The sequence below is a fragment of the Simochromis diagramma genome, unplaced genomic scaffold (assembly GCF_900408965.1).
Source record: "Simochromis diagramma unplaced genomic scaffold, fSimDia1.1 OVJJ01000596.1, whole genome shotgun sequence".
Taxonomy (NCBI): domain Eukaryota; kingdom Metazoa; phylum Chordata; class Actinopteri; order Cichliformes; family Cichlidae; genus Simochromis; species Simochromis diagramma.
Genome location: NW_024387245.1, coordinates 22,755,611 through 22,769,975, shown reverse-complemented (window position 1 = coordinate 22,769,975; position 14,365 = coordinate 22,755,611). Strand labels below are relative to the sequence as shown.

At 40.0% G+C, this 14,365-nt stretch overlaps 1 protein-coding gene across 7 annotated transcripts in view; it reads left to right on the top strand.

Annotated features, from left to right (window-relative positions):
- Positions 1-14,365, top strand: part of LOC120747519 (transcription factor 4-like) — a 241,178-nt gene that overhangs the window by 70,396 nt on the left and 156,417 nt on the right. The gene's annotated exons all lie outside the window — the stretch shown is intronic.

The following is a 14,365-nucleotide window of genomic DNA, read 5'->3' as shown; positions in this document are numbered from 1 at the left end:
GTCAGGCAATTATACTAAAAGGCTGCACAACAAAAACTCTGACCACATTTCTTAAGAAGGTGGTAAATTGGCAGGTGACACTAAAACTTATTTGGAGCAAGCTGTTAATCTGTAAGGTGGAACAGTGGTGTAGTGGTGCAGTGGGATTGCTCTTTCAACGCCACCTGAGAGTCTTTCAACGCCACCTGAGAGTCCAATGACATAATTTGTATGCACCTTGATTTTTAAAAAAGCCAGGTCTGATTCTTGTGGAAGAGTTGCTCATATGACTCATCAAATGATGTCACTCCCTAGCTCAGTTGGAAATCTGGCTGACTAGGTCCTAAACAAGTACCGGGTACCAGGTACTGCCACTTAACGGAAGTCCCTTAAACCTGAGAGGAGTCGAGTCAAAATGAGTCAAGTAGGTACTAGTAGAAAAGTGACTTAAGTATTCGTCCTGCGATAAACTGGCAACCTGTCTAGGGTGTACCCTGCCGCTTGCCAAGTGATGGGTAGCATAAGCTCCAGGCCCCACGGTGACCCTGAACTGGATAATTGGAAGAAAATGGATAGATGGTCATTTATTTATACTGTAAAGTTGAGCATTTTAAAATGGGAACTTATGGGACTGACCATACCTGTTTTCACATTTTATGAGCAAAGGTACAAGGACACTTAACCAACAAAAGTGTGTTGATTACTTTAATGGCCATATGTGCCCAAAACAGGTGGTAGTAATGTGGTGCTCTAGCAGCCTCCACACGTTGAATTTCATGGTTTCTGCATCATGTCAGAATTTGCTCCCGTTTACCCACAAAAGCATTAGTGAGGTCCAGCTTGATGTTCTGCAGTAAGGCTTGGCTTGTACTCAGCAGTGAATAGTGCTGAGCCTAGAGCTTTGTTAGCTCAGTTAAGTTCTTTCACACTAAACTGGGACATCTATATTTTCATGAGTCTGACATTGTGCACAAGGGTACAATCATATAAAAAACAGGAAAAGATCTTCCCTGAACCTATTGTTTAAACATCGCAGTGGAACTGAAGTGCTGAAATTAAACTTGTAAAAGAAAAAGAAAGAGCCCCTTTTGATATTTTTTTAACCGATTTATAAATGTTATAATTTTAGAGGGCATAGCAGTCTGGTTTCAAGTGGTTAATGGATTTTAGACAGATGCGTGAGTGGTGGTTAATTAAAAATGATGACAAACATTTTATTAATTTTGTTCATGTCATTAGGTGGAGTTTAAACTTGCCTAAGCCTCTCGAGGACTCGTGTTAAAGTTTTAATATATGCACGCACAAGTGTTTAAAAGCAAAGTTCACAAAGGGGAGGTTATTAATTAAATCAGCTGAAGCAAAAGTGTAAAAAAACATTTTATTATCTTATAGAATTATCCGAACCTGGGTGTCGAATGCACCAACGAGGCAAACGAAATGTAAAACTTGAGAGTCGTGGGCCTCATGTTGGAATGATCCATTGTGAGTGCGATGTGTTGTGACAGTGTTGTGATTATTTTATGTATCTGCAGACGCAGAGAGGGAGCAGACAATGCAGAGTCAGAAATGGAAATATTGTATTTCATCGGGCGCACAGGAGCTGCAATTTACTTTGATAATGATAATGCTAAGAGACCGAGACAGCAGGGGATATGGAGCACACACAGTTCTATCATTGCTAAGAGTTTTCTAGAAAACTCCCTCTTTGCTTTCTACCTTTAACAGAACCATTTCTCAGTCAACTGGTCTTGTAAAATTTGATTGTGTTTGATGTTTGTGTTAGCTTTTCTCTCTGTGTGTGTCTTGATGGATATTGTAGTCTTCAGTACCAATACTAAGATATCAATGATGCTGTTTCTCAGCCTGGATGAGAATTAGCAACTCCAACTCTGAGGCCACGGTTCTGATTGGAAAACGTGGATTTCCTGCTCTGGGTTGGGCAGGAGTTCACAAACCTTGGGTCATATTAACACTGGGAAATGAAGGAGCAGGAAATTGACAGTTAGATCAGTGAAACGTTGGCACTGATACGAATGCTGTATCGATCTCTTGCCTTCAGAGATGAGCCTGTGTCGAATTACTGGTTGATCTTTACCCTCACCTACTGATGTGAGTCGATAATGACTGAGGGATAAGACTCATGTTTGGATGTCTTAAAATCAATGTTTTAGCATCATGAGAAGTCAAAAAACAGGATGAATTAGAGGAGAAGCTCAACAATCTGGTAACCAGTTCTCAGGAACATCTGCAAATGTATCTTTATGATGGATTGGGGCCAAGGTGTTTCTGTTTAGTTGGCTTGTGGTTGCTTGGCTGTTGCTAGACAGTTACTAACTGCTTGCTTTGGTATTTAGGGGGTTATTGAGGCTTTTTAGGTCAATCTGTTGTTGCTTTGCAGCTGCTATGGCGGGTGATATTTTGCTTTGCTTGTTTTACAGCATTTACTAGCCGCATTGAGAATGTTCTCATCAACTGGTTGGAAGGTAGCGGTTTTTGTGCCATATATGAAAATGCTTTCTGCTGCTCATTTAACATAAACCTGACAAAGCCTAGATGAGTTTAAACAATCAATTGTACTGTTTGAAAGCTACTATAAGTATAATAAACTGTCATCTAGTATTCAGTTCAATCAATAGAGGAAAAAGAGCCATGTTGTAATTTAGAAATTTGAAAGAAAGCATCTTAAAGATGTAACTGATCAACCCAAATGTACCCTGTGTAATCAGTTAGCTGCTAAACATATAAATTTAAAAGAGTCTTAAAAGTAGCTGCGGACTGTGACAGAGCTTCGCATTGCCTCCATTTGGTTGTGCACATGTCGCCAGGGTGTAGTGTCCATCACACTACAGTTTGTTTGAGCGAAGTTCATTCACAGCAAAAAAGTGCTCATGATCAATCGTCACACGATTCACAACAAGACAATTTATGGCGCAGCTTTGCACCAGCAAAACAACCCCTAAATATTTTATTTATACCATAAACATGATTGTGAGCTTCAATGGTGAGCGACTGCAGCCCATTTAGGTCACCTTCAGGTTCAAGACTCTAAAGAAGAAAGAAACACTTCAGAGTTTAATGAACCAAACCTGAACATGTTGACCCTGCACCCCCCACCCCCACCGCACTTCTCTCCCTCTCTAACCTTGTCTGTCTTTCTTAACCCCCCCCCCAACAGATTAGAGTGATGTTATGCTCTAGATAATCAGCGAAGGGATTAGTGTCATCTCAGCGACCCTGCTAGATTAATCTGCTACCACACACACACACACACACACACACACACACACACACACACACACACACACACACACACACACACACACACGTGCACATGAACAGAGTGATCTAGCAATCAGAATAAGATGGTGTGTGTGTGTAAATGTGGACCTTTACTTACATATGTGCACAAATTTTAACGTGTGTGGTTTTATGCCTATTGTGTGTGTGAATTTGTGATGTTGTTTTTTTTTATGTAACTGTGTGTTTTTGTAGGTTTGCGGTTGTGTGTGTTTCGATGGTGTGTGTGAGTTGGCAGGTTTACCCTGTCAGTATCTCAGTGTGTGATGTCAGCTTCTGTGTGTGTGTGTGTGTGTGTGCTTTAATGTGGTTAAACGCAGAGGTCTGAACGTTGCTGTGTTCTTTGTGCGATCGAATGACTGCGTGCTTGTACTTGTGTGCGTTTTGATGTGTATGTTCAAGTTCACCTTGTCATACTGTCAGGTCTGTACCTGAGTGTGTGATACTGCTTTTATCTTTATATGTATGTGTAGATGTGTGTGTGATTGAATGTAACCTTGCACTTGTCTGAATGTTTTAATGTGTAGTGTGTGAGTGTGTGTGTATTAATACATGTGTGAATGTGTGTTTTTAAACTGTGTGTGTGGAACTTTGAGGTATTGTGTGAGCGATTCTCACTTTCATGCATGTAAGTGTGTGTATGTGGTAACACAAAATATGCGCCCGTCTGAATACCTGTGTGTAGCTGCTGTGGCAGAGCAGGTGCACCAACCAACCAACCCCCCTTCCCAAAATGCACACACACACACACACACACACACACACACACACACACACACACACACACACACACACACACACACACAGACCGACGCACTGTAACTGTCACCTACATAGTAAATGAGGGTCTCAGTGGTTTCAGCTTGTAAGCCGATTCTGTTCTTTTAGAAACAAACAATCTGATGTAGCTTAATTTTCACTTTTCCTGCTTTTATACTGTCATGTATGGATATGTTCTCCAATAATTCCTCTGGTCACGTTTGCAGTTTTGGGGGTAAAGCAAAAGAGTTTGTTGTGTATGATCATCTCTGAAATTACTCAAAGTTCAGTGCCTAATCATGTTGAAGAGGATAATCTTGTCTGTCATATTAGCCTTTGTCAGAACAGTAATAATTCATTAAAGTGGATGTATTAGTTATTTTCAGTCATATACTACTGTCACGTACTTTTACAAAAGTGAATATCCACATTACACATTTCCAAATTCCATTATTAGTCCTGTGAGTCCTGTGAAAGACTTCAGACCACTTGAAATGCTCAGTTCCAAGTTCCAGACAGTTTTTTTTTCTATTATTTGATCTGTATGACATCATAGAGGTGTGATGCCCCAGTTTGGGGGCTTAGAGTACACTTTTCACTATCTTACAGTACTGTCGTTGCAGCCTTTCCTCGGCTCTCTGTGGTAATGGTACGTATTGATCAGTGGCCATGACAGTTTGCATACTACCAATCATAAAACTGAACTCACAGCCCAGTATTACTTAGTGGTAACTAGCTTTGGTCATAACGCAAATGTTCTGTTTATAAGGTTGGAGAAAGTCAGCTGAGACTGAACAAGTCACTTGAATCAATTATGAATGGATTTTTCCACTGAAAACGCAAAATCCACAGAGTCAACTTACTGGGTTCTCAATATTAGAGTGTGACTCTTAAAGGGTGACTGAGATGATCCCACAGCTCTACCTGTTGCCACAGAGGCTTCACCCTCATGTTTTTCAATGTTTCTGGTTGCAAGGGGCAGCCAGATAGATGAAAGAAGACTTACATGGTCAGGGAAGATAAAAGATGTTTTGGATCAATCCAACCTTTTCCAATATCTGCTGACACTAAGAATCAATCCAGTATCATTGTTAAATTAATTAGCAGTTTTCCTCACTGTGAGATTAGGATCCATTCTTTTTGAGTCAAGCTGATGACAGCAAGCTATGTTACAGTAAATGCAATAAAAGCTTCCCAACAAGTGTTGACTCGAGCCAACATTCTACCATAACAAGAGTCAAAGTAAAACATCACAGAGAGAGAAAACCCATCATCTTATTGGAGCTTTTCACTTGTGTCAATTCACTTCTGCAAACATATGGGGAACAAAAATACTTCCTCCTTTGTATGTCAGCTCTCACTGTTCAGGATTGAACTGACACCCAATTGAAATATTGTATCAGTGCATTTGGCCTTATTTCAGGCATATCTTTAGGTATGAAACCACAGATAGGAGAAAGAGCAACTTCAAATCCCTAAGAAGATAAAAAATCTCAAGTGGTGCACATCAGCATTTGCAATGCAAATGCTAATTTTAAACTTCTTATTTATTACAATAAATTTTACTGAAAAAGACAATTTGACAAAGGGATAAACCTAGCAAAATGTTTGCTGCTCTTCTGTTTCCCAGATTGGGTTTGCATCTAAATCACTTTCCTGTACTGTAACTTCTAAAAAATGCAGCACTCTGCAGCATTAAGCAAAGCTGTATATAAAAAGTTGTTTATAAACCTGGTGAACTTGGCTCCCTCCTCCTCCTCGTGCTGTTTTTGTTGAAATGCAGTGAGTCAGCCGTCTGTCTCACCTCTGTGTGACCTTATTAATGAGTGTTGAGCCATGAGGCTGGACCCCCTCTGAGGAGGTCACATCTGGACACTTTATATAGAAATACATATCTGTCTCTCTCCTCTCGTTCATCCTCCTTTAGTCACTCTGTTTCTCGTATAAATTTGGCAGGCCTCTTGTTTTCTTTTATTTCATTCTCAGTTTCTCACTTGATGTGACTTGTTCTTTTTGCCCCTTTCTTTGTCTAAATATATGTATATATGTATTTATGTTTTTTGTTTTTTGTTTTTAAATATGTAGACAAGGGGACCCCTTTACCTCAGATGGGTGTGGTGCCAAGGTCCGACCCCCACCCTCCACCCCAGTCTCCCTGTGCTTAGTCTTGATTTTGTGCTCAGAATGTTAAACATCGATCGGATGTGAAGAACAATTACAATGAGGGGAAAAAGGAAAGGAGGAATAGTGGCGCAAATGGTTGAAGTCACAAAACTCAGACACTGTTTGGGGTTGCAGAACTGCTGCTTATCACTTGACCTATGTGTAAATAAGGTCACATGATGACACCAGGTCTGTAGACTAAATACAGACTAAAGATTTTGCCCTAAAACATGCGCTTTGCTTTATGAAGCGTGTTTTTTTGTTTTGTTTTTTTATCACAAAAACCATGATTTTCATGATAAAGTGGGACGTGATTTTCCACACCGTCCCTGACCAGTAAGACAAATATGAAAACTTTTTAATCATGTGGTTTTGAGGAGCACCTAAGACTTCAGTGGCAGAGGGAAGAAGATGATGAAAGATTAATAAGAAATGGGTAATCTTCACTTTCGCTGCACATTACCCTGAAATATTGAGGCAATTTTTCTTGTAGCATTCTTCGTTTCCCGCTCTGCCCTCAATCACTTTCTTTCTGTTGTCTCTACTGATTGAAACTGAGCATCCACTGTCTCATTCTTTGAGTATTTTGAAAGGATATCATAAATTGATTAGTGCTGCACTGACTTCAATGCATTAACACGGACGCACACTGTAAGCCACTGCAGAGTATTTAGTATATTATTGTTTTGAAGGGGCTGTGTATCACATGTAAATTGTCTGTGTAATTAGATCTGACATTGTAATAATAGGTCTCGTCAAGGCGAGAGGGTGGAGAGGGGAAAATGTGAAATGTACACTCTGAAAGGAACGGTTCAGCACTTCAGGGTTCCTGATCATGTGAGGGGGGTTGTGTTGAGTATATATTTTGAAAAAACTGTCAGAGTTAAATGTCACATTTTGAAAAGAAGGTAGTCCCGCTGTACGATTACTGCTACGACCATACTATTACATTTTACAGGCAGGTGGTGGCTGAGCTTGGCACTTAAGCTCTTAATATCTACCTTCATTTGTTGCCAAAATTTACTCATTTCACAAAGACAAAGACTGTGAGTACCTGGTATTAGGGACATATTTGTGCCATATTTGTGTGGTTCAATAAGTTTGTCAGCATGTCCCCAAGAAAAACTGCATGTTGCAACCAAACATCACAGCAAATGTGATAAACACCATAATATGACCTCTATGGCTGTTACTTTTCGTGCTGCAAGAGTAATCTAAATTTATGTGGTTGAAAATGTTGATTTGGAGGTTGATGGCGTGCAAAAACGAAAGTAATCCCATCACCAGTGTTGTAAAATTCTTATTTTCATGATCAAAACTATCGTGTAAGGCATTTTTAGAATATCTTCAACCAGCAGCAATGACTCTACAAAGCTGATCCCTCTGCAGGGCTGTACTGAGGAGCTTTGAGCTAAATGAGACAGATAATGTGCTAACAGAGCTAACCTGGTAATGCTAAGCAAGTATAAAGGTGTGACATACGTCTTTGGGAATGCCAGCAGACTCCCATGTTAAGCATCAGCCATAGTATTGGGCAAATTAGCATTTTGATCTCATGGTGGTGAAAAAGGCAGGCCAAAGTAAGTAAATACAAAACTTGCTACCACCTCATCCGCACCACGAGTGGTGCCTTTCATAAGTTGGTGCTGCTTAGAGTGGGACTTCAGGCAACCTTAAGAAACAGAAACTAAAGTTCAAAAGTGCAAAATCCACAGAAGGAAAAACAAACTATAAATACAAAACTACAAAGAAAATTGAAAAGGGAACAGAGAAAGATGAACAAGGGAAGAACCACCGACCACCCAGGAGCATGACAGTTACATTAAACTTAAAATAAAAGTCATAAAAAAGTATAGTCACAAAAGTGTCTTTATTATGTTTACCTAACAAGTCCTTCAGTGTAAACAACACAATAAGTTGTTTGCATTGGCAGATATTGACACACACAAGTGTTAATATTGTTCTGATGCTACGACCAATCCATCCACCCTGAACTCCTCGCTACATGGAGCCGTAGAAACATCAACTGATTCCTCTGTCATAGCTTCTACAGGTCAGCAACTAATCTTAAATCCTTAAATTTCAGGCAGGTGGGGGTTATAAGAAATTGCTCATTTCTGTTGATTTATTAAACCGGTTTATTGTAACTTTATGTAACCATTTGTTTGCTGTCTCGACACATTATGGAAAGCATATACCGAATACTGAACACACAAAAGGATCGTTAAGAAAAATTCTTCATATTATGTTTGTTATTATGTAAAACCTTATCATGACCCATCAAGTTTTCAAAACTGCCAAACATATGAAAAAAAATCTATCTGTGTCTGTGTATTTATCTGTCTGTCCATCCATGCATTTGTCTGTCTTCTCCATCTTCTGTCATCCATCCAGATGAGGCCCCAAGAGACCAAGCTCAGGTCACTCATGTTCCACTGTGTGTGTGCGTATGTGTGTGCGTGTGTGTGTGTGTGTATGTGCGATTTTTCCTGCCTTTCAGTGTGCGTGGATTTTGTGTGTCCTTTATCTCTGCATGTCTCTACTGCTATGTGTGCGTACAACTCGTCTGTGTGTGTGTGTGTGTGTGTGTGTGTGTGTGTGTGTGTGTGTGTGTGTGTGTGTGTGTGTGTGTGTGTGTGACAGACTGTGAAATGGTGCGTAGTAGCACCTGGGCCCTTCAGTGTTGATTGATCGGCTTGGTCATGTGGAAGAGTCCCATCTGGCCAGCCACGCTACAGTGTGTGTGTGTGTGTGTGTGTGGCGCAGGGAGAGTGCTTGTTTGTGTGTGAGAGGTGAGAGAGGGAGATAGAGATGTGCAGCATTAAACAGTATGTTTATTGTGAGTGTGAGTGAGAGTGAGAGTGAGTGAGAGAGAGCACTTCAGTTATAACTGTGGCTCCCAGAGGCCAAAGATGAACTGTATTTTATCATCAGAGGGGCTGCATGCACACTGCAAGCCTTAAAGGAAAATGTCCATATTTTTTAGAGTCTGAATCTTTGGTATACACAATTGGTGAGAGTTGTCTTAAAGTATGCTTTATAACAACTTTATTTTTCATTTTTCTTTTAACTTTTAGAATAACTTTTTAAAATGTAATTATAGTATTGGGGTGTTTAATAGGGCCTAAATGTATGCCTACTAAGAATAGGCTATTGAATACAAATTAACAAAGACTAATGCTAAGTTTTGTCTTGGTCACTTGTTTCGTCAGTATAAGTGGTCACTATAATAAACTGAATGTGAGCGAGCTATGTGTTTTGAAAATCTTTGAGTGTATAAAGTGTTATAGTGTTCTCACACACTCTTTTGTTGTGATTACAGTTTACTCACAATCTTACTTACTAGTCAGAACTTTCACATGGAGACAACATCAGAAGAAAGTCTGAAGTACAAAGAGGAGCTGATGAAGCTACATGTGCTGTGATCAGCTGAGCAAAAAGCCATTAAAATAAAGGAAATGCCCATCAGAGCCTGAAACAACAGAAAAAAAGGAATACAGCAAAGTAATTTAAACCAACTCAGTTAACTACACTACATAACAAAGCACAAAACTAAAGCATGTGGAGAGCCAGTATTGTAGGATATGTGTTAGAACGGGGATGTGTGTACATGTTTGCAACTTAAAGAGGCAGGGAAGCAAGAGAGCAGGAAGTCTCTGACCAGCAAGTACCTGAAACACCTGCACAGGAAAGAAAAGTTGCGAGGAAAGAGGAAATCGAACTTCTAGCATAGATGGATAAAAGTAACACGTCGACAAGGTATTTTTAGCACTATGTGTCACCAATGAAGTCTAAAATGAAAAGCGGATGGGGGGATACGACAGTCGGACTTTCACACAATATTTAAATTGGCACTTTCATTTTTATTTTTTTTTATTTTTTTACATAAAATACTGGTGAATGTTTAATATCAAAAGGCCCTGTCATAAAAAAAAGTCTACTTCTTTAGGCTACTGAGTCTTTAAGCCTAATGTAGCTCATCTGTGGAGACAAGAGGTGAAATGAATGTAAGTAGTTATATTGATGTGGAATCAGGTTGCAAAAAAAATATGTCAGGTATTGGGTTTTCAGCCTTTTTCAACCTTAAATCTTCCTTAAATTACACCTGTATGTCTATGTGCACTGGACACTTCATCCGATGACCTTCGTAAGCTGTCCTTCGGTATCACTAACATCATCATGTATGCCAGACCACCAATGATGGAGCTCCGTAAAAGTCACATGAATGCACAAATCGGACATGCGTGTGAGATTTAGACCTGCACTATAAAATGGTGTAAATCAGAAATGAATTCATGCGGATTCGCTTCCATTAAACGAACAAGTGTTGGTTAAAGATTAGAGTCGAGAAATCTCAGTTTAAAAATGGAAAACAGAAATAAAGAGAAAAACAGATGCTGAGAAAAACGAAGACGGAGACAGACAGGGAGAGAGACAGAAAAAGAGACAGTGTGTGTTTTCTGAAACGAAGCCAACTGATAATTAATGTCTCTGACATCATGGTGCTCTAATTAAGCCTGGCATTCATTAAGCCAGGAGGGGGGGGGGCGTTCGTTAGTGGCTTTTTGGAGGGGGGGATTTGTTAAGTCTTCAGTGTTACTGTTTTTAGACAAAAGAGTGAGCGATGGAGGGAACAACAGAAAGAGAGAGGTGAGGAGAGACGTGGACATTAGCACAGGGTCTTCAGGTGAGATGACGCACCTTCTGCCCGCCATATTGGAAGTCACCAGCCTGTGGACTGCTGATTCTCCATGTATTGAACTTGGTTATTTAAGACAGACCTGAACAAAGGCAGTTATTTCTCATCAGAAACTGATCCTCACAGTTCACACCAGATAGATAATAAAGAGATAATCACATCAGCTGTTTCACTGTTAATACATCTCATTAGCTGCAAGTTTTCATCAAAAGTTGATAGAATCCTACTAGTTAGCACTTGGTTAACACTTGCTCAAGTTGATTAGTGCATCACAGACTTGCATGCTTTTAATTAAAAGTAGCAAGTTTCACTCTTAGAACTACAGAATGAGGAATGAGTTTGCAGATCTAACACAAGGTACACCTGAAGCTAAAAATTTGAGCTAATTAATTCTACAAGGACAAGGTGCTACAGCTGAGTGATCAGCTGAGTAAACTAGTTCAAATGGGTGTAACCCACAAGGAATGGTAACTGGACTTGATATAATGTAGAGCTTTTCTAGCCTTCCTGACCACTGAAATCATTGTTACATGACTAGCCACATTCACACAGCACACACATCGATACAGTGCACAGATATTTATCATACACACACATTGATGAATGCATCAAGGGCAATTACTGTTCTATATCTTGGAAAAGGACACTTGGGCATGCAAACCAGGAGAGCCAGGGATCAAACCACTGACCTTCTGATTAATGGGCAACCTGTTCCGTCTCCTGAGCTATAGCCACCATTGCCCCCAGATGGTGGGTCAATATAATGTTAGGTTAAAGGATCTGAAAGAAAAAAGGGGAAAAGGAACCAGAGAATAAGTATATGGGGCGACAGGAGATCAGGTCACATTATTATAGTTAGATAAATGTAGCACTACTCCTTTTTGGTTCGTAAAGACAGTTCTCATCCAAGTCTCATGTCTCATCCAAGATGCTTCTTCAGTCTTGAACTGAAGGACACTGGCCTTCAGATTCAGTTTTGAACTGAAGAAGCCCCATGGATAAGAGATGAAACGTCTTCATGAACCACATAGATGTCCTGATTCTTTCTTTTCAAGCACTCAAAACTGTCATGAAACCTTTGCAGATATAAAACTAATACAGTAAAATGACTAAGGCACTTATGTACTGCATGTGTCTGGACTGAAGCTAAACAGTAAGGGAGACATGAACGAAGGTAAAACACTGAATGAATTGGGATAGATCTGAAAAGAAAATAGAGCAAATTATAATGAAGGTTATCTTTTTCTTTAGGGGGTAAAGGTATAGTGGCTAGAGTAAAGGTAGAGGGTTTAGGTTTGGAAGCTACCCCTAACGGACTAGAGCTAAAGAAATTCAGTATAATAGCAGGGTAGAGGTCAAAGGTCAACAATTAAAGGACTAGATCGAAAAGAGCCAGGAATCAAACACTCTCACGATTTGAAAAAAAAAAGAAGTTTTGAACTGTTCCAGGTGAAGGCAAGCAAAATGACATCTGAAAAACTGACCTCCCTCGTTAACAAATACAAAGCGACTGGAAAAAATGAACGACGTGGAGATAAAGGTTAATGTGGTTGAGGAACAAGAAAGACATAAAAGTAAGAGCAAATGAAGCCAAAAGAAAAGACTGATTTTGAAGCAGGGAGAATGAGGGAATACAATGGCATTAATGAAAGGAAGTGTAAGAGATAATAAAAGCAGTTAGTGAAAAACAGGGATGGAGTGACATGGAGAAGAAGGGAAAAGGGGCAAAATGAAAAGTAAAGTTTGGGATCCCTATCCATTTTTTTGATCGGAGGATTTTCTGATAGCTAATTAGGCATGGAGGGCCAACCATCGACAGCTGCATTCATCATCATAAAACGTAATAATTAATGACATTCCAACAAAGAAAAATATGCAAATGAGCTCTCCTCATTAGCATTTTCATATTCAGCTCCCATAATGCTTTTGCTGACAAGGTTGTAATTAATGAAAATTCATGTCTCTTAGCCGAGGTCTAGATTGGATCGCATTCATTCGCAATCCCCCAAACGAATAGTGGAGAGAGAGAGAGAGAGAGAGAACGGGAGAGGAAGAGGAAAAAAAACGCGACGGGGATCACTGCCAAGTTTTTAGTGAGACGAGCGGGAGGGGCGGGAGACAGAGCGAGCGAGAGAGAGAGAGGGGGTGAGACAAGAAAAGAGTTAGAGAGAGGGAGGAAAATGGAGATGGAGGAAGGCAGATGGCGAGAGATGAAAGGAAGACAGGCAGCAAGAGATACAGAGAGAGCTCGAACGACAGAGTGAAATAGAGAGAGGCCAGTGTTGATGCAGAAAGTTACAGGGAAGCATGCAGAGTGACATGAATGGAGAACCAGGCAATGAAAGAAAGCATGTAAGAGAGAAAAATATGAATGGAGGGAGACAAAGGTTGAAGGAAAGGAAACAATGGGGTGGACAGGTCAGCACTAGAAGAACTTTACACTTTCTTTTGGAGAAGATTTGTAGGACTTCTCAGCATTTCTATCCCCATATATTGAAACAGTGTCCCACATTTTGATTGGCTGTAGTTTAGAAAAGTCCAAATTTTGTTTTATTTTTTTAAGTCGGCCTTTTTTCAGTTTTTTTCAAAAGGCTTTAAAAAATAAAAGTCACACCGAAGGCACAAACTACACAGGTCTGGGTGAAACTGGCGGAACGTGATTCTTAGAGTTTTGATCTAGAAAAGAGGAGTGCCACTCACAGACACTGGTTACGGAGCAGATGAATCCCCACAGAAACCCAAATGATCACTACACAACGTAGCAACTGTAGTAGATGTTAACAACAGTTTAAAATGAAAATATATGATGTTAAGAAAAGCAACAGAAATACATTTTGCGCCACATTCAGTGGATCTGGTCGTCCTACTATGGCTGGAAATGCACTGACATTTTCACAGCACTTTTCTAGTTTTACTATCCATCTCACTTCTGCTCCCACGGCTAACTGGGAAGGCCTCGCTGTGAGGCCATAGTGCTAAAGCTGCACCAACTAATATGCAGATGGTGATGGCTGAATTACTTTAAAACTAAATTCTCAGATGATTTCTAAAGCCCCCCCCCCCCCCACCCCCCCACCCCCTTTTCCCCATGACTTCTGAGCAGACTCGTGGCAGACTTCATATCCTGGAAGATGAGAACATTTCACAGGAACCTTGGATTTTTTTTATCTCACTTTCACATCATTTTTTCAGTTGGTGGATTCCTTGTCTAAATTTTGTGCAACTTTTACTTGTTTGATCTTTGATCTGGTTGAATGGTGGTCTGTGGGCGGCAGCATTACACCTGCACTGGCGTTGAACCAAGAAGAAGCAAGTCTAACAATATCTTTAATTCACGAAAGAAAGAAAAGAAAAAACAATTTTAACTCCATCTTTAACTTTAGCCTGTAATTTGTCAGCCTTGTTTTGGAGGATTGTAAGTCACTAAATCTAAATGACTTGAACATGATGAATTGTGTGTCACAGACA